Below are 27,757 nucleotides of genomic sequence, written 5' to 3' on the forward strand. Positions count from 1 at the left end.
CATACTTGCTATTGAGGGAGTGCAGTGTAGGTTCACCAGGTTAATTCCCGGGATGGTGGGACTGTCATATGATGAAAGAATGGGTCGACTGGGCTTGCATTCACTGGAATTTATAAGGATGAGAGAGGATCGTATAGAAACATATAAAATTATTAAAGGTTTGGACAAGGTAGATGCAGGAAAAATGTTCCCAGGGGCCACAGTTTAAGAATAAGGGGTAGGCCATTTAGAACTGAGATGAGGAAAAACTTTTTCACACAGAGAGTTGTGAATTTATGGAATTCTCTGCCTCAGAAGGCAGTGGAGGCCAATTCACTGGATGCATCCAAAAGAGAGTTAGATAGAGCTCTAGGGGCTAGAGGAATCAAGGGATATGGGGAGAAGGCAGGCACGGGTTACTGATTATGGATGATCAGCCATGATCATATTGAATAGCAGCGCTGGCTTGACGCCAAATGGCCTCCTCCTGCATCTATTATCTAAGTATCTATGTAAGTCTACTCCGCCATTTAATCGAGGCTGATCTATCTCTCCCTCCCAACCCCATTCTCCAGCCTTTTCCCCATAACCTCTGACACCTGTACTAATCAAGAATCTGTCTATCACTGCCTTAAATACACCGATCAGCCAAAACATTATGACCTGATGAGCCAAAACATTATGACCACCTGCCTAATATGCTGTTGGTCCTCCGTGTGCAGCCCCATACGCAGCAGGGTGCGATGCACTGTGTATTGTGACACATTCCTCCTCGCGCATCGATGGGCCTTGGGCGCCCAACACCCTGTCTGTCGCCGGTTTGTGGTTTGTCCCTCCTCGGACCACTGTCGGTAGGTACTCACCACTGCTGACCGGGAGCACCCCGCAAGCCTTGCCGTTTCAGAGATGCGCTGACCCAGTCGTCTGGCCATAACAATTTGGCCCTTGTCAAAGTTGCTCAGGTCTTTACTCCTGCCCATTTCTCCTGCATCCAACACGTCACTTCAAGAACTGACTGTTCACTTGCTGCCTAATATATCCCACCCCTTGACAGGTGCCATTGTAACATGATAATCAATGTTATTCACTTCGCCTGTCAGTGGTCATAATGTTTTGGCTGATCGGTGTATATCTACTGACTTGGCCTCCACAGCCTTCTGTGGCAAATAATTCCACAGATTCACCACCCTCTGACTAAAGAAATTCCTCCTCATCTCCTTCCTAAAAGAACGTTCTTTAATTCTGAGGCTGTGACCTCTAGTCCTAGACTCTCCCACTAGTGGAAACATCCTCTCCACATCCACTCTATCCAAGCCTTTCACTATTCTGTACGCTTCAACGAGGTCCCCCCTCATTCTTCTAAACTCCAGCGAGTACAGGCCCAGTGCCGACAAACGCGCATCATAGGTTAACCTACTCATTCCTGGGATCATTCTTGTAAACCACCTCTGGACCCTCTCCAGAGCCAGCACGTCCTTCCTCAGATATAGGGCCCAAAATTGCTCACAATATTCCAAATGTGGCCTGACCAGCGCCTTATAGAGCCTCAGCATTACATACCTGTTTTTGTACACAAGCCCTCTTGAAATAAACGCTAACATTGAATTTGCTTCCTTTACCTCCGATACGACTTGCAGATTAACTTTTTGGGAATCCTGCACCAGCACTCCCAAGTCCCTTTGCACCTCCGAATTCTGAATTCTCTCCCCATTTAGAAAATAGTCTACGTCTTTATATCTATTACCAAAATGCATGGCCCCACACTTTGCTACACCATATTGCATCTGCTACTTCTCTGCACACTTTCCCAACCTACAATACAATACAATATATCTTTATTGTCATTGTACAGGGGTACAACGAGATTGGGAATGCGCCTCCCATACGATGCAATAAATTAATTAGCTAGTCAGTATTAATTTAAACAACAACAACCCAACGAAACAGATTGTAACAGTTTTAAGGCAGAATATAGTGCAAGTAGATCTGTGCCGGTTCACTGTGCGATGTGGCCATCCGGCTCAGCAGGACCGGTTCATAGCAGCTATGGCCCTGGGGATGAAGCTGTTCCTGAGTCTGGAGGTGCGGGCGTAGAAGGCCTTGTATCATCTGCCCGATGGAAGGAGTTCGAACAGACTGTTGCAGGGGTGTGAAGAGTCTTTGTGGATGCTGGTGACTTTTCTGAGGTATCGTGTGTTGGAGATGCCCTCCAAGGCTGGTAGCTGTGTTCCGATGGTCCTCTGAGCTCTATGGACTACACACTGAAGAGCTTTCCTTTCTGCCTCCATGCAGCTGAGGTACCACACAGGGATGTCACACAGGGATATCCAAGTCCTTTTGAAGGCCGATGTCAGGCAGAGCCATGGTTGTGGGAGACTATGGTTAGGGTTGCAGACAGGGGATTCTGCAGCTGCACCCAGCTGTCTCGAGGATAGTGTGCTGCTTTCCCAGTGCTAGAATCCAGCATGTCTCAAAGCGGCTGCATAACATCTTCAAGGGGGAGGGGGAGCAGCTGACAGTTGGCATGCATGTTGGCACAAATGATGTAGACAGGAAGAGGGAGGAGGTTCTGCAGTCTGAGTACAGGGAGGTAGGTAAAGGGCTGGAAAGCAGGGCCTCCAGGGTAGAGTTCTCGGCATTGCTTCCAGTGCCATGTGCTAGATAGGGGAGATGAATGTGTGGTTTTTGGGATTGGTGCAGGGGGCAGGGATTTCGCTTTCTAGACCATTGAAATCTCTTCTGGGGCAGGAATGACCTGTACAAGAGAGATGTAATGAGTTTGATATGAATATATGATATCATTATGCCTAGCGAAGGTATTTATTTCACAAAATGCTGGAGTAACTCAGCAGGTCTGGCAGCATCTCAGGAGAGAAGGCAAGAGAGGAAGTCTCCAAATTTGAGGAAGAACATTCTTGCTATTGAGGGCATGCAGCATAGGTTTACTAGGTTAATTCCCGGAATGGCGGGACTGTCATATGTTGAAAGACTGGAGCGACTAGGCTTGTATACACTGGAATTTAGAAGGATGAGAGGAGATCTTATCGAGACGTATAAGATTATTAAGGGGTTAGACACGTTAGAGGCATGAAACATGTTCCCAATGTTGGGGGAGTCCAGAACAAGGGGCCACAGTTTAAGAATAAGGGGTAGGCCATTTAGAACTGAGATGAGGAAAAACTTTTTCAATCATTCTCAATCAGTACCCCGTTCCTGCCTTCTCCCCATCCCCCCTGACTCCGCTATCCTTAAGAGCTCTATCTAGTTCTCTCTTGAATGCATTCAGAGAATTGGTCTCCACTGCCTTCTGAGGCAGAGAATTCCACAGATTCACAACTCTCTGACTGAATTTTTTTTTCCTCATCTCAGTTCTAAATGGCCTACCCCTTATTCTTAAACTGTGGCCCCTGGTTCTGGACTCCCCCAACATTGGGAATATGTTTCCTGCCTCTAACGTGTCCAACCCCTTAATAATCTTATACGTTTCGATATGGTCTTGGTGCTGAACCCATTGCTATTGTCATCGAAATCAATGATTTGGATAAGAATGTACAAAGCATGATTATTAAATGTGTAGTGTACTCTAAAATAGGTGATATCATAGACAGCCATCAGAGATTACAGCAGGATCTTGATCAGTTGTGCAAGTGGGCTGGGGTATGGATAATGGAGTTTTAATGCAGATAAGTGTGAGGTATTACATTTTGGGAAGACAGGATTTTCCGTTGTAGAGCAAAGAGATCGAGGCATATAGATATATAGGTGGTATCTAAAGGACAGTAAAGCAGGCTTTTGATATATTGGTTTTCATCAGTCAGGATATTGAGTCTCCAAATTGGGATGATATGTTATTGTTGTATAGGAGTTGGTGAGGCCGCATTCGGAATAGAGTGTTCAGTTTTGGTCGCCCTGCTGTAGGATGGATGTAATTCAGCTGGAAAGAATGTAGAGAAGATTTACAAAGGGTGCAGCCAGGACTCGAGACTCTGAGCCTGGGATGGCTAGGACAATGTTCTGTGGAAAGCAGGAGGCTGAGGTGTGATCTGGTAGAGGTCTATAAAGTCAAGTGGGCAATAGATAAGGTGAATGCACATTGTTTTACCCAGGGTAGGAGAATCAATAACCTGAGGATACAGGTTTAATGTGAGAGGAGCAGGGTTTAATGTGAACAAAAGAAAGTTGTGGTAAACTCAGAGGGCGGTGACTGTATTGAATGAGCTGTCAGATGAAGCAGGTAGCATTTTCTTTTTAGATTTTAGAGATACAGCGCAGAAACAGGCCCTTCGGCCCACCGGGTCCGCACCGCCCAGCGATCCCCGCACATTAACACCTATCCTACACCCACTAGGGACAATTTTTACATTTGCCCAGCCAATTAACCTACAAACCTGTATGTCTTTGGAGTGTGGGAGGAAACCGAAGATTTTGGAGAAAACCCACGCAGGTCACGGGGAGAACGTACAAACTCCGTACAGACGGCGCCCGTAGTCAGGATCGAACCTGAGTCTCCGGAGCTGCATTCGCTGTAAGGCAGCAACTCTACCGCTGCGCCACTGTGCCGCCCTATATAAAAGACACCAGGACAAGTACATGGATAGGAATGTAAAGAGGGATATGGGCCAAATGTGGGCAAATGGGACTAAAATGGTACTTTAGTCAGTGTGGATGAGTTGGGCTGAAGGGCCTGTTTCCTTGCCGAATGATTTTTTGACCCTATGACTGAACATAGAGCAGTAGTTGATGAACTACAGCCTGATGCAAGTGTACTTAGTGTCCAGTGCAAAGGGGAGACCCGGGGAGTTTGCATTCCCCATTGATCTATCATAGTGGTGGGCTAAGGTAGAAGATGATGTGCGTCATAGACAATCTCTCAAAGCACTTCATCACCATAGACATTATGGCCACCCGTCAGTAATCATTGTTGCATGTCACCTTACTCTTAATAGAAACATGGAAAATAGGTGCAGGAGGAGGCCATTTAGCCCATCGAGCCAGCACCGCCATTCATTGTGATCATGGCTGATCATCCACAATCAGTAACCCGTGCCTGCCTTCTCCCCATAACGATTCCGCTAGCCCCTAGAGCTCTATCTAACTCTCTTTTAAATTCATCCAGTGAATTGGCCTCCACTGCCCTCTGCGGCAGAGAATTCCACAAATTCACAACTCTCTGGGTGAAAAAGTTTCTTCTCACCTCAGTTTTAAATGGCCTTCCCTTTATTCTTAGACTGTGGCCCCTGGTTCTGGACTCCCCCAATATTGGGAACATTCTTCTTGAGCACCCGTATTTTTGAGAGGTTAAAGATGTGCGTAAAATCTCCAGCCAGTTGGTCTGCACAGTTTTAAGAATGCAACCATCAGGGCCGAATACATCCGATGGTTCACTCTCATGAAGGATCTTCTGTCATCTGCCTTGGTGACTGTGATTACAATGTAATTGGGGACTAGAGGTGATTGAGGAGGCACATCGGTGATCTCCCCGTTCAAGCAAGTGCACAAAGCATTAGGTACATCTGGGAGTTCATTCATTGTGATCATGGCTGATCATCCACAATCAGTAACCCTTGCCTGCCTTCTCCCCGTACCCCGTGATTCTGCTGAACCCTAGAGCTCTATCTAACAATGAAGACGGTCATAGAGGATTCTCTTGAGCTTCTACAGGTGTACAGTAGAGAGCATATTGACTGGTTGCATCACGGCCTTGTCGGCAACTTGAACTCCCAGGGATGAAGAAGACTGCAGAAAGTTGTGAACACTGCCCAGTCCATCATGGGTACTGACCTCCCCACCATCGAAGGGATCTTCAGGAGTCGCTGCCTCAAAAAGGCAGCCACACCACCTTGGCCACACACTCATTTCATCATGCTCTCGGGAAGAAGATATAGGAGCCTGAAAACTGACGTCCTGGTTCAGGAACATCTATACATACATGTATGTATGTATGTATGTATGTATGTATATATGTATGTATGTATGTATGTATGTATGTATGTATGTATGTATGTATGTATGTATGTATGTATGTATGTATGTATGTATGTATGTATGTATGTATGTATGTATGTATGTATGTGTGTGTATGTATATGTATATGTGTGTGTCTATATATATATGTAAATGTAAATGTATATGTATATGTGTATGTGTGTGTATATGTATGTGTCTGTATGTGTATGTATGTGGATGTATGTGTGTGTATGTGTGTGTGTGTGTATGTGTGTGTATGTATGTGTGTATATATATATGTGTGTGTGTATATGGTTGTATATATTTGTGTGTGTATATATATATGTGTGTGTATATGTGTATATGTGTATATATATGTATATATATATATAAAACGGTTCAATAGACAATAGACAATAGGTGCAGGAGTAGGCCATTCGGCCCTTCAGCCATTCAATGTGATCATGGCTGATCATTCTCAATCAGTACCCCGTTCCTGCTTTCTCCCCATACCCCATGACTCCGCTATCCTTAAGAGCTCTATCTAGCTGTCTCTTGAATGTATTCAGAGAATTGGCCTCCACTGCCCTCTGAGGCAGAGAATTCCACAGATTCACAACTCTCTGACTGAAAAAGTTTTTCCTCATCTCTGTTCTAAATGGCCTACCCCTTATTCTTAAACTGTGGCCTCTGGTTCTGGACTCCCCCAACATTGGGAACATGTTTCCTGCCTCTAACGTGTCCAACCCCTTAATAATTTTATACGTTTCGATAAGATCCCCTCTCATCCTTCTAAATTCCAGTGTATACAAGCCTAGTCGCTCCAGTCTTTCAACATATGACAGTCCCGCCATTCCGGGAATTAACCTAGTAAACCTACGCTGCACGCCCTCAATAGCAAGAATATCCTTCCTCAAATTTGGAGACCAAAACTGCACACAGTACTCCAGGTGTGGTCTCACTAGGGCCCTGTACAACTGCAGAAGGACCTCTTTGCTCCTATACTCAACTCCTCTTGTTATGAAGGCCAACATTCCATTGGCTTTCTTCACTGCCTGCTGTACCTGCATGCTTCCTTTCAGTGACTGATGCACTAGGACACCCAGATCACGTTGTACGTCCCCTTTTCCTAACTTGACACCATTCAGATAATAATCTGCCTTCCTATTCTTACCACCAAAGTGGATAACCTCACACTTATCCACATTAAACTGCATTGTTAGCTGAGGGGAAGGTGACAATGAAGCATATTTGATCAGGAGGACAGCAGAACTAGTTGGAGAACTAGGATGGGGGAGGGACGGAGAGAGAGGGAAAGCAAGGATTACTTGGAGTTAGAGAAACCAATGTTCATACCACTGGGGTGTAAGCTGCCCAAGTGAAATGTGAGGTGCTGTTCCTCCAATTTGCGCTGGGCCTCACTCTGACAATGGAGGAGGCCCAGGACAGAAAGGTCAATGTGGGAATGGGAGGGGGAGTTAAAGTGTTGAGCAACCGGGAGATCAGGTAGGTTTAGACGGACTGAGCGGAGGTGTTCAGTGAAGCGGTCGCCGAGCCTGCGCTTGGTCTCGCCGATATGTAGGATTGCACACCTGGAACAGCGGATACAGTAAATGAGGTTGGAGGAGGTGCAAGTGAACCTCTGCCTCACCTGAAAGGGCTGTCAGGGTTCCTGGACAGAGTCGAGGGAGGAGGTACAGAGACAGGTGTTGCATCTCCTGTGGTTGCAGGGGAAAGTACCTGGGGAGGGGGTGGTTTGGGTGGGAAGGGACAAGTGGACCAGGGAGTTGAATGGCCTCTGCGGAAAGAGGAAAGGGGTAGAGACGGAAGATGTAACTCATGGTGGCGAAACTGTCGTAGGATTATGTGCTGTATGTGACGACTGATGGGGTGAAGGACTGGGGGGGGACACTGGCCATGTTGTGACTTGGGGGGTGGGGAGGAAGGGCGGAGCTGCAGGATATCGAGGAGACCTCTGTGTGGGCCTCATCTTTGATGGAAGAGGAGAACTCCCGTTCCCTAAAGAACGAGGACATCTCGGATGTCTTTTGAAGGTATTCTTGTCTGACTAAATAGCTTAACCTTAATTACAAAATGCAGTAATTCAAGTTGCTGCACGTTTCATCTATTATAAGCAACAAAAAGTACTGTGGCCTTTTAAAAAACAGTTATAAGAATGAAGAATCACAAATTTATATAGATTAAAAAGTGGCGTGGAATGCAATATATCTGAAAAAAGTGTTGCTTTACTCATGTGATCATAAGTACATACAGTGAAACAAGTCTGTCTTCTTTGGGTGCTGTGCTATTTCATAATTGTCAAGCCTTATTTACTACATTCTAATAAGAACAACAAAAAAAGACAATAGACAATAGACAATACGTGCAGGAGGAGGCCATTCAGCCCTTCGAGCCAGCACCGCCATTCAATGTGATCATGGCTGATTCAAGATCTCAAGATTCAAGATATCTCTATTTGTCATCCAAAAAACAAGTTTTTTGGACAAAATTTCGTCACCCACAGTCCAACAATAAAAGCAATAAAATAAGCAAATTACACTACCCTAACCAACACACAAAAAAAAAGAAACATCCATCACAGTGAGTCTCCTCCAGTCCCCTCCTCACTGTGATGGAAGGCCAGAATGTACTTTCCCTTCCCCTGCCGTCTTCTCCCGCGGTCAGGCTGTTGTGGTTGCCACGTTCTAGGCCGCGCCGGACGGTGAAAGGTCCGCGGCGGGCCGACCCAAGTCCCGCGATCCGGGGCGGGCGAACACGCTGCTGCTGCCGGAGCTCCCGATGTCGGCATCCACGCGGCCCGAGCCTAGGGCGAGTCGCAGCCACTCCCGCAGCCTCCAAGGACGGCCGGCTCCGCTGATGGTGAGTCCGGTCCGCGGGCTCAGCGAACCAGAGCCCTGGAGGCCGCCAGCTCCAGGAGTTGGGCCGATGGTAGGCCGCAGCAGGAACGGAGACAACACCCAGAAAACAAAGGTCGGGTCTCCGTTCGGAAGGGACACATTTACAATTTTACAGTTCCCCCCTCCCCCCCACATACACACATAGTACACAAACACAAAAACACGACATCACATCTACAATTAAGACAAAAAAACAACAAAACACAGAGACAAACGGACCGCAGGTAAGCCGCAGCTGCTAGGGCAGCGCCGCCATGGTGGAACAGCTGCTAGGGCAGTGCCGCCATTTTGGGTTTTGAGATCATTCTCAATCAGTACCCCGTTCCTGCCTTCTCCCCATACCCCCTGACTCCGCTATCCTTAAGAGCTCTATCTAGCTCTCTCTTGAATGCATTCAGAGAATTGGCCTCCACTGCCTTCTGAGGCAGAGAATTCCACAGATTCACAACTCTCTGACTGAAAAAGTTTTTCCTCATCTCTGTTCTAAATGGCCTACCCCTTATTCTTAAACTGTGGCCCCTTGTTCTGGACTCCCCCAACATTGGGAACATGTTTCTTGCCTCTAACGTGTCCAACCCCTTAATAATCTTATACGTTTCGATAAGATCTTCTCTCATCCTTCTAAATTCCAGTGTATACAAGCCTAGTCAAATATTACTTGAATTGAGAGTGTTATTACACTATATGAATTTTTCATTGAGAATGCTTAGGATAGAGACTCGTTAAAGACATATGTTGGAAGGAACTGCAGATGCTAGTTTAAACCGAAGATAGACACAAAATGCTGGAATTCTCGTCGGAGAACTTACATAGAAACATAGAAAACAGGTGCAGGAGGAGGCCATTTGGCCCTTCGAGCCAGCCTCTCTGGCTGCCTGTCCCACTGAGTTACTCCAGCATTTTGTGTCTGTCTTCGGTTAATGTATAGATCCTGGTTTATACCTGTGAGTCTTTGTCAGTCTTTCTCCAAGTCTGGTCCTTCCTTCATTACAGTGCATCGATAGGTTTCAGATGCGATCTAAATTGCTTAATGTTTTATCATTAATTCCATCTCAATTAAACACATCACATAACAAATGGTGAAGGGTGATTGGGCGGCAAAGCCAAATTCAGTACTTTATCTTTAGGTTTAACTTTTTATGAACTCACTGGACCCGAAGCTTACTTTCATTTCTAAAGCCACTAACCAGTTGCAAACAAATGCCTGTAATCAAATACCTCTGAAGTTATTTGTGTTATTGACAAAAGGGCACTGTCAAAAGTTGAATGAATTCCACGAGTTCACGAGAGGGATGGGTTGCACCTGAACTGGAGGGGAACCAGCATCCCGGGAGGGAGATTTGTTAGTGCTACTAGGGAGGGTTTCACTTAGATGATATGAACAAGGGTCCCAGAGGAGTAAAGGGAGGTAGCTGAGAGACTGGGGGAAAAAGAAAACAGGATTAGCAGACAGGACAGGCAGAGAGTGGAAAGACCAGTGGTTTAAACGGTATTTCTTTCAGTACTGGAGGTATCATAGGTAAGGCAGATAAATCCAGGGCATTTGAATCAGAGACTGAGATATTATAGCCATTACAGAAACATGGCAGTGCGAAAAGCAGGTAGACACAAAATGCTGGAGTAACTCAGCAGGTCAGGCAGCATCTCTGGAGAGAATGGAATGGGTGATGTTTCAGGTCGAGACCCTTCTTCGGACTGATGTCAGGGGATGGGGCGGGACAAAGACAGGATTCTATGACTAGAGGGCATAAGGTGATAGGGGAAAGGTTTAAGAGGGAGCTCAGAGGCAACTTATTCAATCAGAGGGTTGTCAGTATCTGAAATGAGCTGCCAGAGGAAACTATTGAACTGGATGCAATGACGACTTTAAAAAGACATTAGTACATATGTATAAGCGGCAATGGGCCAAATGCCAGAAAATAGGACCATCCCAATGTGCCAACTTGGTAGACATGAGAAGATTAGACAGATAGACACAAAAAGCTGGAGTCACTCCACAGGTCAGGCAGCATCTCTGGAGAAAAGGGATAGGTGATGTTTCAGGTGGAGACCCTTCGTCAGAGCAAGTTGATAAGCCTATTTCTGTGCTGTACAGCGCTATAACTCTACGACATACATATCTATTAACCAGTTTGGAAATGATAGCACATGGATAAAATTATAAATTGAACCTTCATGTAAATGTTGTTTTGCATTTATCTTCTCTTCACACCATACCCGTAAGATGGCGGTCACGGTGGCGCAGCGGTAGAGTTGCTGCCTTACAGCGAATGCAGCGCCGGAGACCCGGGTTCAATCCCGACTACGGGTGCTGTCTGAACGTAGTTTGTACGTTCTCCCCGTGATCTGCGTGGGTTTTCTCCGAGATCTTCGGTTTCCTCCCACACTCCAAAGACGTACAGGTTTGTGGGTTAATTGGCTGGGCAAATGTAAAAATTGTCCCTAGTGGGTGTAGGATAGTGTTAATGTGCGGGGATCACTGGGCGGCGCGGACCCGGTGGGCCGAGGGGCCTGTTTCCGCGCTGTATCTCTAAACTAAAACTAAGATTCCCATGTACATATCGATCTTGAGTCCAAACTTTAGTCTGAACTGCTTTGCAGCAGTTTCAGAAATACGATCTAATTTTGTATCAATATTTGACTGAATAACACATGAAGATGAATACACTTTATTTCTAAAACATTCAAATGATGAAGAAGCTGGTATCAAATGACAGAATATCCATGTGTGGGGCCTGCAATGGCCACCTCGCCAACAGCCTGCCTGTCCCTTCCTTCTTTTGTTGTTTGTTTGTATGTATTAAATGTATGTTTTAGTGTTCTTTAGCTTATTCTATGTGGGGGGTGGGGGGGGGGGGTTGGAGTTGGGGGAATCTTTTTCTCAACGGAGATGCGATTTTTTTCCGTATCGTATCTCCGTCCGCACTGCGGCCTAACATCGAGGAGTTGGCGGCCTCTGCTGGGGACCGACTTCAGGAGCTCCAACCGCGGGAGCCTGCGGACTTTAACATCGCGGAACTCGCAGTCTCTGGCTGGAGGCCAACTTTGGGAAGTCCAAACCGCAGGAGGTTCGACCGTCCCGACGTGGTAGTTTTGACCGCCCTGACGCGGGGGCTTCCATCGTCGGCTACGGGAGCTTCGATCGCCCCGACTGCGGACGGTTCAACTGCCCCGACAACGGGAGAATAAAGAGGAAGTAGATTGGACTTTATTGCCTTCCATCACAGTGAGGAATGTGGGGAACTGTGGTGATGTTTATGTTAACTTTTATGTAGTTGTGTGTCTTGTTGATTTTTTTTTAGTATGGCTGTATGGTAATTCGAATTTCATTGTACCGTAATTGGTACATGTGACAATAAACTGACCTTGAAACCTTGAATAATAATGTCGACAAGGTAAGAAAGCCAGCAATGGTTGAGTTATTTTTGGCTACAGGCACAAACTGTTTGACTGTCATGTAAAAAATAACAATGCCTTTCATTATCCAATGCATTTGATGTAAATGGAGTACAGCCATAGTGGAAAAAGTGGTTGCCAAATGTTTTTTTCATTTGCAAACAAACGCGTGGCGTGAAGAGGTGAACTACCTGAGAATGATTGGGTCTGTCGCAAGCGTTATTATTGTGGCAAAGGGAACCTTTCTCCTTCCAAGGCAAGGAAGATTTGGCCAACACGCTCCAAGTCATTAGTATTCAGCACCAAACGTTGCAGCCATTGGAAATGGTGCTGTGTCAAAGTCAGAAAAAGATTGCACTGATTTTAATTGGAGCAGAGGATTGTGTGGGAAGGAACTGCAGATGCTGGTTAAAACCAAAGGTAGACACAAGAAGCTGGAGTAACTCAGCGGACAGGTAGCCTCTCTGAAGAGAGGAAATGGGTGACGTTTCGGGTCGAGGCTGACGAAGGTTCTTGTTTCCACACTCTACAACTCTACGTGGCACCTGACTGAGGGACATAACAATAATTGAGTGGTGATTAATCCCTGGCATACAGTTAAGTCTTGGGAAGAGTGCATGGAGAGTTGTAGTCTAAGAGTCCCTTCTGGTACCATCCTGACTGATACTTGCTGCATTCATCTGGATGATACATTTATTTTACAGATAGGATGTACAGCACAGAAAGAGGCACCTTGACGTTTAATTCCATTTTAATTCCATTTGAGCGTCCCATCATCACCCTGTGTTTCTTCTCCTCTATATGTTCTTCAAGTGTTTCCATAAATAGATTATACTACTGATCAGGTATTTATTCACAAAATGCTGGAGTAACTCAGCAGGTCAGGCAGCATCTCAGGAGAGAAGGAATGGGCGACGTTTCGGGTCGAGACCCTTCTTCAGACTGATGTCAGGGGGGCGGGACAAAGGAGGGATATAGGTGGAGACAGGAAGATAGAGGGAGAACTGGGAAGGGGGAGGGGAAGAGAGGGACAGAGGAACTATCTAAAGTTGGAGAAGTCGATGTTCATACCACTGGGCTGCAAGCTGCCCAGGCGAAATATGATGTGCTGTTCCTCCAATTTGCGGTGGGCCTCACTATGGCACTGGAGGAGGCCCATGACAGAAAGGTCAGACTGGGAATGGGAGGGGGAGTTGAAGTGCTCGGCCACCGGGAGATCAGACTGGTTAACGCGGACCGAGCGCAGGTGTTGAGCGAAGTGATCGCCGAGCCTGCGTTTGGTTTCGCCGATATAAATAAGTTGACATCTGGAGCAGCGGATGCAATAGATGAGGTTGGAGGAGGTGCAGGTGAACCTCTGTCTCACCTGGAAAGACTGTTTGGGTCCTTGGATGGAGTTGATTTTCTTATACTACTGATCAGAATCACTTTCAATCCAAAAGCACTGTTCTCATTGCGTACAGAAGTTTCTTTGACCTGCAAGTGCTCTACTGGAAGGGATTGGAATGGATTACAATATTCCAAAAGACAAGTTAAGAAATTTCTATGGTCATCGAAATCCTGAACTTGACACAATAATTTCATCAGAGCAACGGAACATCGTTGCACAGCAGAGGAAAGGTTGATAGACCGCAGGATGTGTATATAGAAATGCTGCAGTAACTCAGCGGGACAGGCAGCATCTCTCGACTGAAGGAATGGGTGTCGTTTTGGGTTGAGATCCTTCTTCAGACTGACAGTCGGGGGAGAGGGAGACAAAGAGATAAGGAAGTGTAAGGTGTGAAAATGACATAAAGAGGATGGAGATCAAAGAAAATGGAGAAAAGATCATTGTTAGCTAGGAGAAGTTGACAACAAAGCATACAGAGATACAATTTAATCATGGATGAATGTGTATATATATATATATATATATATATAATTGTGTGTGTGTATGTATATGTATATGTATATGTGTATGTATGTATATGTGTGTGTATATATATATATATATATATATGTGTGTGTGTGTGTGTGTGTATGTGTATATGTATATGTATATGTGTATGTGTATGTGTATGTGTATGTGTATGTGTATGTTTATGTGTATGTATATGTATATGTATATGTATATGTGTGTGTGTATATATGTAGATGTGTATGTGTATGTGTATGTGTATGTGTATGTGTATGTGTATGTGTATGTGTATGTATATGTATATGTATATGTATATGTATATGTATATGTATATGTATATGTATATGTATATGTATATGTATATGTATATGTATATGTATATGTATATGTATATGTTCACTCAGGGTTTACTAAATGTACATAGTTGATGCCTCTAGGACAGATGAGAATGTAGATGTTATATTTTTCCACCAGCACAGTGGCGCAGTGGTAGAGTTGCTGCCTTTCAACGTTTGCAGCGCCAGAGACCCGGGATCGATACCGACCACGGGTGCTGTCTGTACGGAGTTTGTACGTTCTCCCCGTGATCTCCGAGATCTTCGGCTTCCTCCCACACGCCAGAGACGTGCAGGTTTGTAGGTTAATTGGCTTGGTATAAATGCAACTTGTCCCTAACGTGTGTAGGCTTGTGTTAATGTGTGGTTGGTGCAGACTTGGTGGGCCGAAGGGCCTGTTTCGGTGCTGTATCTCTAAACTAAACTACTTACCGTCAGATGGTACATGCCTTATCTTTACTAATGCTAAAATTAAGGGCTGCACTTACACTGACTGTCATATTGCTTGTTTTGCTGGGCTTCTTATCTGTGTGGAAAAAAGCATAACAGAAACAAAATTTTAAGACTTTAGCAATTCCAAAGTTGAGATCCCAATATTTCTGCAGAGTTCCGTACACTGTAAGAACAATGTTAATAGTAGCAGCCGTACTATTGTGTGGCACAGTGATTTGTAATAGATAATAAAGTTAAATGGGCATTTTGCTGCTAATATTTACTTAGAAATGCTAATATGCCATGTGCTCAGTTTTTGTGAACCGACTGAAAAAACAATCTCACATTTAACTGATTTTGGTCCATTCAAATTAAAAATGATTGCAAGGCAATGTATAGTAGATTATTACTGAGAAGGTACGTATGGTTTATATATACTTTTTAAAACTTGTATGTATTTTAAGGGCATTGTATCATGATTAAATGAGAACATTAACCTTATAATTAGAGAGTTCAACACCGATTTTTGATTGCTGGTTTACAAATCAGAATAATCATCATTGCCATTCTTACCTGTTCAGATTTTGGAATAACCTTTTCACCCCTGGATAGATGAAAATTGGATTAAAAAATATATAATGCAGCAGTAGCTTCATGAATAACAAAATGTTAATGATTCTCACTCGAAGTAGAATTGATTCTCTTTAGAAATGAACATTAGACTACTGATTTAGAATCCTGTGGCTGCATTTCATTCTTGCTTTTTGCAAACCTGAAGGTAGAACCACTGATCAATGTGAAAGTACCTAATATATCAAACAACACAACTGTATTTACTGTATTGTGCTAGTGTTAACCTCCTCAATATAAGTGTTAATTGCTCTGTAATCGTTTATCTGTTTATATCAGGACGATTACAACAAAGTTCACATTTCCTTCTGCGTGTCCAACCTCTGTATCCATACTCTGTATATATATTTATATATGTAGATGAGATAAAGTTTGTGAATTAATTGATGAGTAGCGTAGGAGGGGTAGGAATAAATAAGAGTATACTTCCTCCTGCTCCTTGTCGAACATGTACGATTTAATTTGTGTTGTTTTTGAGGATTTATTCATTGAGTTGTGTATAGGTTTATCGTTCGTTTCATTGTACAGTTATTTTGTTTTGTTTTTATCTTTTTTTTGTTTTACATGTTCGAAATAAAATATAAACAAACAAACAAACCTCACACCAAGTCCCATTCCACCTTTTATTTGCTGCTCCACACTGACTGATAATCAGGCAATGAATTGATTTTAAATCCCATAAGCCTGGTTTTCAGGTCCTTCCATTTCCTTATCCTCCATCTCTCTCTCTAGCAGTCCCAAGCCCTGCACACCCTTGCACTCCATCGATGGTGACCTCTCCTGGCTCTGTTCTTTACCTAGTTTCATCACTGGCAGCTCAGCTTTCAGTTTCAAAGGCCCAAAAGACTGAAATTCCCTCCAAAAATCTCTCCATCCCTCTCATCCCTTTTTTACACCTGTTTCTTTGCCCAGGTTTCTCACGTAACTCAGTCAATTTTGTTTTACAATGTATGTTTTAAAAAAGGCTTAAGATATTTTTTATGGCTGTTCAAACAATATATAACTCCAGGTCCCGATCACCAAATGCAATGGGACTGCAGGTCCTTCCCTGGCCCCACCCAATGCCACGTAGACCTCTGATCCCAACTTGAGCTCCAACTCAACCTCGCTGCCCCCTTTCCCAGACTTTGTTCCTTTCCCAAACATTCCCATCCTCCTGGAGGGGAGACAGACACAAAATGCTGGAGTTACTCAGCGGGATAGGCAGCATCTCTGGATAGAAGGAATGGGTGATGTTTCATGAGGTCATAAGTGATAGGAGCAGAATTAGGCCATTCAGCCCATCGAGTCCACTCCGCCATTCTATCCCATGGCTGATCTATCTCTCCCTCTAAAACCCCATTCTCCTGCCTTCTCCCCATAACCCCTGACATTCGTACTAATCAGAGTCATTTTGGGTCGAGACCCTTCTTCAGGGAGAGTTCACATGGACTTCCCCTTCAGTAGTGTTTGGTTAACATGTCAACATATTTTAAGACAAACTGGACGAGAATCTACAAGGTTCCATTTTTGTATATAACTAGACCAAGTTGGTCCCAAACCTCTCCTGCATTGGTGCAGCACACACCCCCTCCCACCCACCCCCTCCTCTCTCCCCCTCCCTCCCCTCCTCTCTCCCCCTTCTCCCCCTCCCTCCCCTTCCCCCTCCCCTCCCCCTCCCCTTCCTCTTCCTCTCCCCATCCCCCTCCTCCCCTTCCCCCCCACTGCCCTCCCCCTCCCTCCCTCTTCCCCTGCCCTCCCTCCTTCCCCCTTCCTCCCTCCTCCCCCTCCCCTCCCCTTCACCCCCTCCCTTCCCCTCCCCCTCCCCCTTCCCCCCTTCCCACTCCATCCCCCTCAACCCCCCTTAAAACTGTCAAACTGTCGCCTCCAATCTACCTGTCAAATGTCCTAACGGTAAATAAATTGGTTAAACACAAGTATTTTATGGTATTTTGAAATGACTTTACTTATTTTAATATTATGTGCTTCTAAATGCATTTAAGAGAACCTAGCAAACCTGGGGACAGCATGCGACAGCGCCCGCAATAAACAACGATACCTGGCGACAAGCCAGCTGTAGCCAAGAGATTTCAAACCGGTTGATTTCTCGGCGACGCGCTGAGATCCACTACGATTCTTGGAAGACTCCTCACGATCATGCCCACGACACCCAGCGAACTGTCGGCAACAGCCTAGTCACCGGCAGTCGCCTTAAAATCACCTAAGTGGGACAAGCCCTTAAGGGGAGAGAGAGACTAGAGGTATGGAAGGGTACAAAGAACATGTAAGGTGTGAAAAGAACAGATCAAAGCAGACGATGTTTGAAGATAATGTAGAAGGAATGGGTGACATTGTCCTCTCATTGTTGGCTGAGAGGAAGGTGACAGTGAGGTATACAAACAGTAACATTAAGCAGGTGGGGGAGGGACAGATAGAGAGGGAAAGCAAGGGTTATTTGAAGTTAGAGAAGTCAATATCCATACCACTGGGGTGTAAGCTGCCCAAGCCTACTTCCCCAGTTAGTGACGATTAGTTAGTGATTGGAAGCCAATAGCAGCAGTCAGCACAATTCTTTACACATTTCTTTCCAAAGTATTATGAATTAATGTTCAATACATAAAACGTGCAGTTTTCTGAATTTAAAGGGTTAACTTTCTATCTCAGGCACCTTTGGACGAACATCTAACAGTGCCGATGTTATAGTTAGCAACAATGTAGGTGGGCTGATTCGTGAGATTGCAGGCAGCAATCAGAGCCGTGGGTAGTCAGGGAGATTGTCAAAGGATCCAGCAGGTTGTACATCGGTTGGAAATATGGGTGGCCAAACAGCAGATGGAGTTTAATCTGGACACGTGTACGGTGTTACATTCTAATTCATTGACTGATTGAAAGTTACAGCATGGGAAAAGGCTGTTCAGCCCCCTGTCCGTGCCGACTAGCAATCAGCTGCAGACTGTGGGAGGTCAAATGAAAGAGGCACGGTGGCGCAGCGGTAGAGTTGCTGCCTTACAGCGAATGCAGCGCCGGAGACCCGGGTTCCATCCCGACTACGGGTGCTGTCTGTACTGAGTTTGTACGTTCTCCCCGTGACCTGCGTGGGTTTTCTCTGAGATCTTCGGTTTCCTTCCACACTATGGACTTGCACCCCAAGATCTTACTGTCTATCAGTGCTCCTAAGGGTCCTGCTATTTAGTTTAGAGGTACAGTGCGGAAACAGGCCCTATCGGCACACGGCGTCCGCGCCGACCAGACACTCCAAAGACGTACAGGTTTGTAGGTTAATTGGCATGGTAAAATGTAAAGATTGTCCCTGGAGGGTGTAGGATGATGTTAATGTGTGGGGATCACTGGTCTGCGCGGACCCGGTGGGCCGAAAGGGCCTGTTTCCACGCTGTATCTCTAAACTAAATAGCAGGACCCTGAGGAGCACTGATCGACAGTAGGATCTTGGGGTGCAAGTCCGTAGTTCCTTAAAAGTGGCAGCGTAAGTGGATAGAGTAGTGAAGTTGCCTGCTTTTATCAGTTGGGGCATTGAGTATAAAAGTTGGCAAGTCAAGTGGCAGTTGTATAAAACTTTGCTTTGGCCACTTTTGTGAGCAGACTTCAGAATAAAATCCATTCTCTAAACTACACCCTTTCAGCCAATCTCCATTTAACATTCCCACTCTCATCTTAAATCCCAACCTCTGACTCTGTAGAGAAAATAATCTAAATTTTGTCCAATATCTTCTACCTAGTGAAGTATTGGGAAGCATGTGGAGGATTTGAAGAAGATGTTCATTAGGATATTGCCTGGAGTAGAGGGCACTAGGTAGAAGATATTGGACAAAATTTAGATTATTTTTTCTACAGAGTCAGAGGTTGGGGTTTAAGATGAGAGGGGGAATGTTAAATGGAGATTGGCTGAAAGGGTGCAGTTTAGAGAATGTATTTTATTCTGAAGGGAGAGAGAGAGAGAGGGAGAGAGAGAGAGAGAGAGAGAGAGAGAGGGGGAGCGAGAGGGAGAGAGATAAACAATGGGATGGAGGAATACAGTATAGAAACATAGAAACAGAAAATAGGTGCAGGAGGAGGCCATTCGGCCCTTTGAGCCAGCACCGCCATTCATTGTGATCATGGCTGATCATCCCCAATCAATAACCCGTGCCTGCCTTCTCCCCATATCCCTTGATTCCACTAGCCCCTAGAACTCTATCTAACTCTCTCTTAATCCAGTGATTTGGCTTCCACTGCCCTCTGTGGCAGAGAATTCCACAAATTCACAACTCTCTGGGTGAAAAAGTTTTTTCTCACCTCAGTTTTAAATGGCCTCCCCTTTATTCTAAGACTGTGGCCCCTGGTTCTGGACTCGCCCAACATTGGGAAAAAATTTCCAGCATCTAGCTTGTCCAGTGCTCTAAGAATTGTATACGTTTCTAATAATTTTATATGTTTCTATATATGCGGGCATAAGGGATTTGTTTAAATCGATACAGGTATGTTGGGTTGAAGAGCCAGCTCCTGCACTATACTAAAGATAGACACAAAAAGCTGCAGTAACTCAGCGGGTCAGACAGCATCTTTGGAGAAAAGGAATTGGTGACGTTTCAGGTCGAGACCCTTCTTCAGTCTACCTTTGGTTTAAGCCAGCATCTGCAGTTCCTTCGCCCACATCTCTCCTGCACAGTACTGTCTATGTCTATGTTCTATATGCTCACATTCCCCAGGCTGTGATCCCAGTTAAATTATTTGCATCCTCCACCGAGACCCTGCTGCAAAGTCCAAGCCCATAACCTTGTGAAAATGCCAGTCAAAAATACCTGTCGATAAGCTTTGGTTTTGTGCTTTGAGTTCTTGGTCTGGATGGAAGTCCCAAAGTTCCAGTAACTTTCCCTGGATGCTGTAGAACAGTGGCAGAGGACAGCCAGTTAACGTGCTTAGTGCTGCAAACAATCCCCCCCAGCGAGGCTTATACTCGCTGGAATTTAGAAGACTGAGGGGGGATCTTATAGAAACATATAAAATTCTTAAGGGGTTGGAGAGGCTAGATGCGGGAAGATTGTTCCCGATGTTGGGGAAGTCCAGAACCAGGTGTCACAGCTCAAGGATAAGGGGGAAGTCTTTTAGGACCGAGATGAGAAAACATTTCTTCACACAGAGAGTGGTGAGTCTGTGGAATTCTCTGCCACAGAAAGCCTGTTCATTGGCTATATTTAAGAGGGAGTTAGATGTGGCACTTGTGGCTAAAGGGATCAGGGGGTATGGAGAGAAGGCAGGTACAGGTTACTGAGCTGGATGATCAGCCATGATCATATTGAATGGCGGTGCAGGCTCGAAGGGCCGAATGGCCTACTCCTGCACCTATTTTCTATGTTTCTATGTTTCTAAAACCTCCCGTCATCTTGTACATCACTGCTTTATGTATCATTGGAAGGAAAGGGTTAAACTGAAAGGCAATATTTCCAGCCGTGCTTGCCTGCGTGTTTCTCATGAAGTTCTATTTACCACAGGGTTGCGTTGAGAGAATGGGTTTTATTCAGGAGGTGGCTCATCTGTTTGTTTCCCAGGAGTGTCCTCCCCAACAGGTACAAGTGACTTGTTGTTCCCCAGTTCTGTCTGCCGTCCTTGGCGACTGACAGACGAGAACTACTCCCAACGCCATCAGACTCTCAATGATGTGAGTCGACTCTGCGGAAGGTTTGTAGTGGGCGATGGCAGGGCGGGCGAAAGGGGGAGAGCTCGGGGGAAGTGGAGAGTGTGCGTTGCAATATAAAATGACTCTCCTCGAAGAGCAGCTCTCAGACTAGCTCTCAAAGAAGGATAGGTTTTCTCAAAGAAACCTGCTTGTGTAGAGACTCGACCTTTAAGTTTTGTTTCCCTGTGTTCTGCATGTAAATATCCTGTTTTATAAATGACACCTCCTTGCCCAGAGATATCAGTTTCACTACCCTGCAGAGAGAAAAAAAACAACCCAATCTGAACTCTGTAACTAAGTTGAAAGTCTAGCTCGGTGCTGACAGATAAATGCGCTAATTTTCTTCCAGGGCTGTCACTGCCCTGTACAGTGAAACTGTTTCCAATGAACTGCTTCAGAGGGCCCTGTAATCTATCCAAGGGTAATGTCAAGTACTACAAGGGCCTCTGCGAGAACTGCAAGCAACATTTGGCTGATTAAATTACAAATCTACTTTTGAATTAGGTTACTTTGGCCAGTCTGGGAAACTAATGTAGGGCGGTCACGGTGGCGCAGCGGTAGAGTTGCTGCCTTACAGCGCTTGCAGCGCCGGAGACCCGGGTTCCATCCCGACTGCGGGCACTGTCTGTACGGAGTTTGTACGTTCTCCCCGCGACCTGCGTGGGTTTTCTCCGAGATCTTCCATTTCCTCCCACACTCCAAAGACGTACAGGTTTGTAGGTTATTTGGCTTGGTGTATGTGTAAATTGTCCCTAGTGTGTGTAGGGTGGTGTTAATGTGCGGGGATCGCTGGTCGGTACGGACTCGGTGGGCAGAAGGGCCTGTTTCTGCGCTGTATCTCTAAACTAAACTAAAAAACTAAACTAACTTCACGATTTCTTTCACACAGGCTGCACTCACTTGCCAGAGCAGCCAGCAAATACAGTGCATTCAGAAAGTATTCAGAACCCTTCACTTTTTCCACATTTTGCTACGTTACAGCCTTATTTTAAAATGGATTAAATTCTTTTTTTTTTATCATCAATCTACACACAATACCCCATAATAAAAAAGCGAAAACAGGTGTTTAGAAATTTTTGCAAAGTAATTAAAAAGAAATAACTGAAATATCACATTTACATAAGTATTCAGACCCTTTGCTCTGACACTCCAAATTGAGCTTCGGTTCATCCTGTTTCTATTGATCATCCTTGAGATGTTTCTACAACTTGATTGGAGTCCACCAGTGGTAAATTAAATTGATTGGACATGATTTGGAAAGGCACACGCCTGTCTATCTAAGGTCCCACAGTTGACAGTGCATGTCAGAGCAAAAACCAAGCCATGAAGATGAAGGAATTGTCCGTAGACCTCCGAGACAGGATTGTGTTGAGACACAGATCTGGGGAAGTGTATAAAACAATTTCTGCAGCGTTGCAGGTCCCGAGGAGCACAGTGGCCTCCGTCATTCTTAAATGGAAGAACTTTGGAACCACCAGAACTCTTCATAGAGCTGGCCGCCTGGCCAAACTGAGCAATCGGGGGAGAAGGGCCTTGGTTAGGGAGGTGACCAAGAACCCGATGGTCACTCTGACAGAGCTCCAGAGCTCCTCTGTGAAGATGGGAGAACCTTGCAGAAGGACAACTTTATCTGCAGCACTCCACCAATCAGGCCTTTATGGTAGAGTGGCCAGACGGAAGCCACTCCTCAGTAAAAGGCACATGACAGCCCGCCTGGAGTTTGCCAAAAGGCACCTAAAAGACTCTCAGACCATGAGAAACAAGATTCTCTGGTCTGATGAAACCAAGATTGAACACTTTGGCCTGAATGCCAAGCGGCACCGCTCATCACCTGGCCAATACTATACCTACGGTGAAGCATGGTGGTGGCTACATCATGCTGTGGGGATGTTTTTCAGCGGCAGGAACTGGGAGACTAGTCAGGATTGAGGGAAAGATGAACGGAGCGAAGTACAGAGAGATCCTTGATGGAAACCTGCTCCAGAGCGTTCTGGACCTCAGACTGGGGTGGAGGTTCACCTTCCAACAGGACAACGACCCTAAGCACACAGCCAAGACAACGCAGGAGTGGCTTCGTGACAAGTCTGTGAATGACCTTGAGTGGCCCAGCCAGAGCCTGGACTTGAACCCGATTGAACATCTCTGGAGGGACCTGAAAATAACTGTGCATCGACGCTCCCCATCTAACCTGACAGAGCTTGAGAGGATCTGCAGAGAAGAATGGGAGAAGTTACCCAAATACAGGTGTGCCAAACTTGTATCATTGTATCCAAGAAGACTTGAGACTCTAATCTCTGTTCTGAAGTCATGCGTCAACCAACCCAGCCACAGAATTCACCAATATCTTCACCACCTCACTTCAACTGTCTCATCTGCTTCAAGGTCCCAAGTTCCCAAGAAAACTACAGTGACCGAGCTCAATAACTACTGCCCACTACCTCTAACATTGACAATAATGAAGTAAGTGCTTTGAAAATTGATAATGGCCGCACCAGTTGTCAGGACAACCTTGCGATTCCCATAAAGGATAAACAACTCAATGGAGCATGCCACCTGCCTTGCCCTGCGTTCAGTTCAGTGTCACCTTGACTGTGGGAACACCTCTGTCAGAATGTTATTCATTGACTACAGCTCCGCCTTCAACACCATCATACCAAATAGGCTCCTCCCCAAACTTCTAGACTTTGGCCTTGCGATCTCCATTTGCAACTGGCTTCTGAACCTCCTGACTGGCAGACCACAGTCGATTAGAGAAAAGGAATAGGTGACGTTTCGGGCCGAGACTGATTCTTCAGACAGAAGGAGGGTCTTGACCCGAAACGTCACCTATTCCTTTTCTCCAGAGATGCTGTCTGGTCCGCTGAGTTACTCCAGCTTTTTGTGTCTATCTTCGCTTTAAGCCAGGGTCTGCAGTTCCTTCCTGCACACTCAGTCAATTAGAATTGATCATAACATTTCTTCCACTCTGGTGCAAAACTGGTGGTCGAGGATGTGTACTCAATCCCCTGCTCTAATCCCTGAACACACACGACTCTGTAACCAAATATAGAGCCACCTTGATAGAACGTAGAACAATTCAGCACAAGAACAGGCCTTCAGCACAGGCAGGCCCTGTCTGTGCCGAATATGATGCCAAGACCGTCATAAGATCAGAATTGATAGGAGTAGAATTAGGCCATTCGGCCCATCAAGTCCACTCCGCCATTCAATCATGGCTGATCCATCTCTCCCTCCTAACCCCATTCTCCTGCCTTCTCCCCAGAACCTCTGACACCTGCATTCAAAATATCCACTAACTTGGCCTCCACAGCCTTCTGTGGCAATGAATTCCACAGATTCACCACCCTGACTAAAGAAATTTCTCCTCATCTCCTTCCTAAAAGAACATCCTTTAATTCTGAGGCTATGACCTCTAGTCCTAGACTCTCCCACTAGTGGAAACATCCTCTCCACATCCACTCTATCCAAGCCTTTCACTATTCTGTACGTTTCAATTAGGTCCTCCCTCATTCTTCCAAACTCCAGCGAGTACAGGCCCAGTGCCGGCAAACGCTTATCATAGGTTAACCTACTCATTCCTGGGAACATTCTTGTAAACCACCTCTGGACCCTCTCCAGAGCCAGCACATCCTTCCTCAGATATGGTGCCCAAAATTGCTCACAACATTCGAAATGTGGCTTTACCAGCGCCTTGGAGAGCCTCAGCATTACATCCCTGTTTTTGTATACATGCCCTCATGAAATAAACGCTAGCTTTGAGTTTGCTTCCTTTATTTACCTTCCTGCACACAACCCATATCTCTCCATATCCATATGCCTGTCCAAAAGTCTTTAAAATGCCACTAACATTACTGCTTCAACCAACAGGGTGCTGAAGAAGCCATTTGGCATATTTGTCTTCATCAGTAGGGCACATGAGGTATTGTGTATAGTTTTTGTTACTCTGCGATAAGAAAGACGTCGTTAAGTCGGGAGGATGCAAAGAAAATTTATTAAAATATTTGCAGAACTTGAGAGCTTAAATGATAGGAAGAGGAAGACTTTATTCCTTGGGGTGAAGAAGACTGATAGATGACATTTTTAGAGGTATATAAAATCACAAGGGGCATAGATAAGTTGAATGTACACAATCTTTTCCCCTGAGAAGGGGAACCAAACTAGAAGGCATAGGTTTAATGTAAGAGGGGGGAAGACTAGTTCACATAGAAAGTGATCAATTTATAGAATGAGAGGAAGTAATTCAAGCAAGTAAAATAACAACATTGAATTGAATTGAATTGAATTGAATAAATGTTTAAATTGAATGAATTTTAATAGCCAAGTATGTATACATACAAGGAATTTCATTTAGAGATACAGCGCAGAAACAGGCCCTTCGGCCCACCGAGTCCGCGCCGCCCAGCGATCCCCGCACATTAACATTATCCTACACCCACTAGGGACAATTTTTACATTTACCCAGTCAATTAACCTACATACCTGTACGTCTTTGGAGTGTGGGAGGAAATCGAAGATCTCGGAGAAAACCCACGCAGGTCACGGGGAGAACGTACAAACTCCGTACTGACGGCGCCCATAGTAAGGATCGAACCTGAGTCTCCGGCGCTGCATTCGCTGTAAGGCAGCAACTCTACCGCTGTGCCACCGTGCCGCCCTAAATTGCCACCAATTTGCCTTGGTGCTTTGCTCACAAGTAACAACGCAACATACAGTAAACAATTAAGAATAAAACATAAAACATTAAAACATTAAGAATAATATTTTATAGTGTAAACATGTGAATGAAGTAAAATACTAGAGCTAAAGGAGGCTACAGACTTTTGGTTATTGAGTAGAGCATTGAAAGTAATTTGAACAGGTACATGGATAGGGAGGGTTTGGAGAGGTATGAGCCTAATGTGGGTAAATGGGCGTTTGTATGGGCACTTTGGTTGGCAAGGATGAGTTGGGCCAAGGACCTGTTTCCGTGGTAACACAGCACGGAAACGAATGCTTTGGCCTAACCCATGCATGACTCAATAACTCTATTTCACGTTCATAAGACAGAGGAGCAGATTTGGGTCATTTGGCCCATCGTGTCTGCTCCACCATTCAATCATGGCTGATCCATTTTACCCTCTCCACCCCATGCTCCTGCTTTCATCCCACAACCTTTGACGCCCTTATTAATCAAGAACTTATCAATCTCCACTTTAAAAATAACCCAGCCCTCTGTGGCAATGAATTTCACAGATTCAACACCCTCTGGTTAAAGAAATTCCTTCTCATCTCCATTCTAAAGGCATGCCCTTTTATTCTGAGGTTGTGCCTCTGGTCCTAGACTCTCCTACTACTGGAAACCTATTCTCCACATCGAATCGATCTAGGCCTTTCAGTATTTGGTTGGTTTCAATAAGATCGGCCCTCATCTTTCTAAACTCCAGCAGGCACAGGCCTGGAGTCTTCAAACTCTCATCATATGTTAACCTAATCACCCCCCGGATCACTCTCGTAAACCTCCTCTGGACCCTCTACCACACCGGCACATCCTTCCTCAGATATGGGGGCCCAAAACTGCTCACAATGCTCCAATTGTGGTCTGACAATCTCCTTATCAAGCCTGAGCTTTGCATCCTTACTTTTTCCACACAGAGAGTGGTGAATCTGTGGAATTCTCTGCCACAGAAGGTAGTTGAGGCCAGTTCATTGGCTATATTTAAGAGGGAGTTAGATGTGGCCCTTGTGGCTAAAGGGATCAGGGGGTATGGAGAGAAGGCAGGTACGGGATACTGAGTTGGATGATCAGCCATGATCATATTGAATGGCGGTGCAGGCTCGAAGGGCCGAATAGCCTAATCCTGCTCCTATTTTCCATGTTTCTATGTTTTTTATGTTTCTATGGTATTCTAGTACCCTTCAAATGAATGCTACCATTGACGCGTGGTGGAGACCTTCCCACGGTGCCCACTCAGGCTTGGCGATCGGTGGGCCCCCACCAGTAGGACTGTGGGACAGCGGTGGGAGCCGGAGACGTCGGACCTGAGAAGCACGAGGAACCGGGGTAATGCCTCCAGCACCTTCAAGATCAGCTGCAGGAGGTGCCCCGAGACACAAAGATGGCCGGCCGAGGAGAAGGACATTGGTTCATGGTAACTGCTCCATTACATCGAGTGCGTAGGCCGAGCGGGCTTTGGACTTTGGCAATGGCGCCATAACATGGCGGCGGCCACATGTGTAATGGAGGCAAAAATAATTTCACTGTGCAGTTGCACACGTGACAAATAAAGCAATATTGAAAGATTGCATTTAACTAGCGACTCAACCTGCATGTTGGCTTTTGGGAATCCTGCAACAGCACTCCCAAGGCCCTTGGCACCTCCAATGTTTGAATCCTCTCCTCATTTAGAAAGTAGTCTATACCTTTATACCTACAACCAAGTGCGTGAGCATACATGTTGCTACACTGTATTCCATTTGCCACCTCCTTGCCCATTCTGCCAACCAGTCCAAGTCCATTTGTAGGCTCCCTGCTGCCTAAACACTGCCAGCCCCTCTACCTCAAGATTCAAGATTCAAGATTCAAGATATCTTT

Source organism: Rhinoraja longicauda, chromosome 13 (assembly GCF_053455715.1).
Source record: "Rhinoraja longicauda isolate Sanriku21f chromosome 13, sRhiLon1.1, whole genome shotgun sequence".
In the NCBI taxonomy this organism is placed as follows: domain Eukaryota; kingdom Metazoa; phylum Chordata; class Chondrichthyes; order Rajiformes; family Arhynchobatidae; genus Rhinoraja; species Rhinoraja longicauda.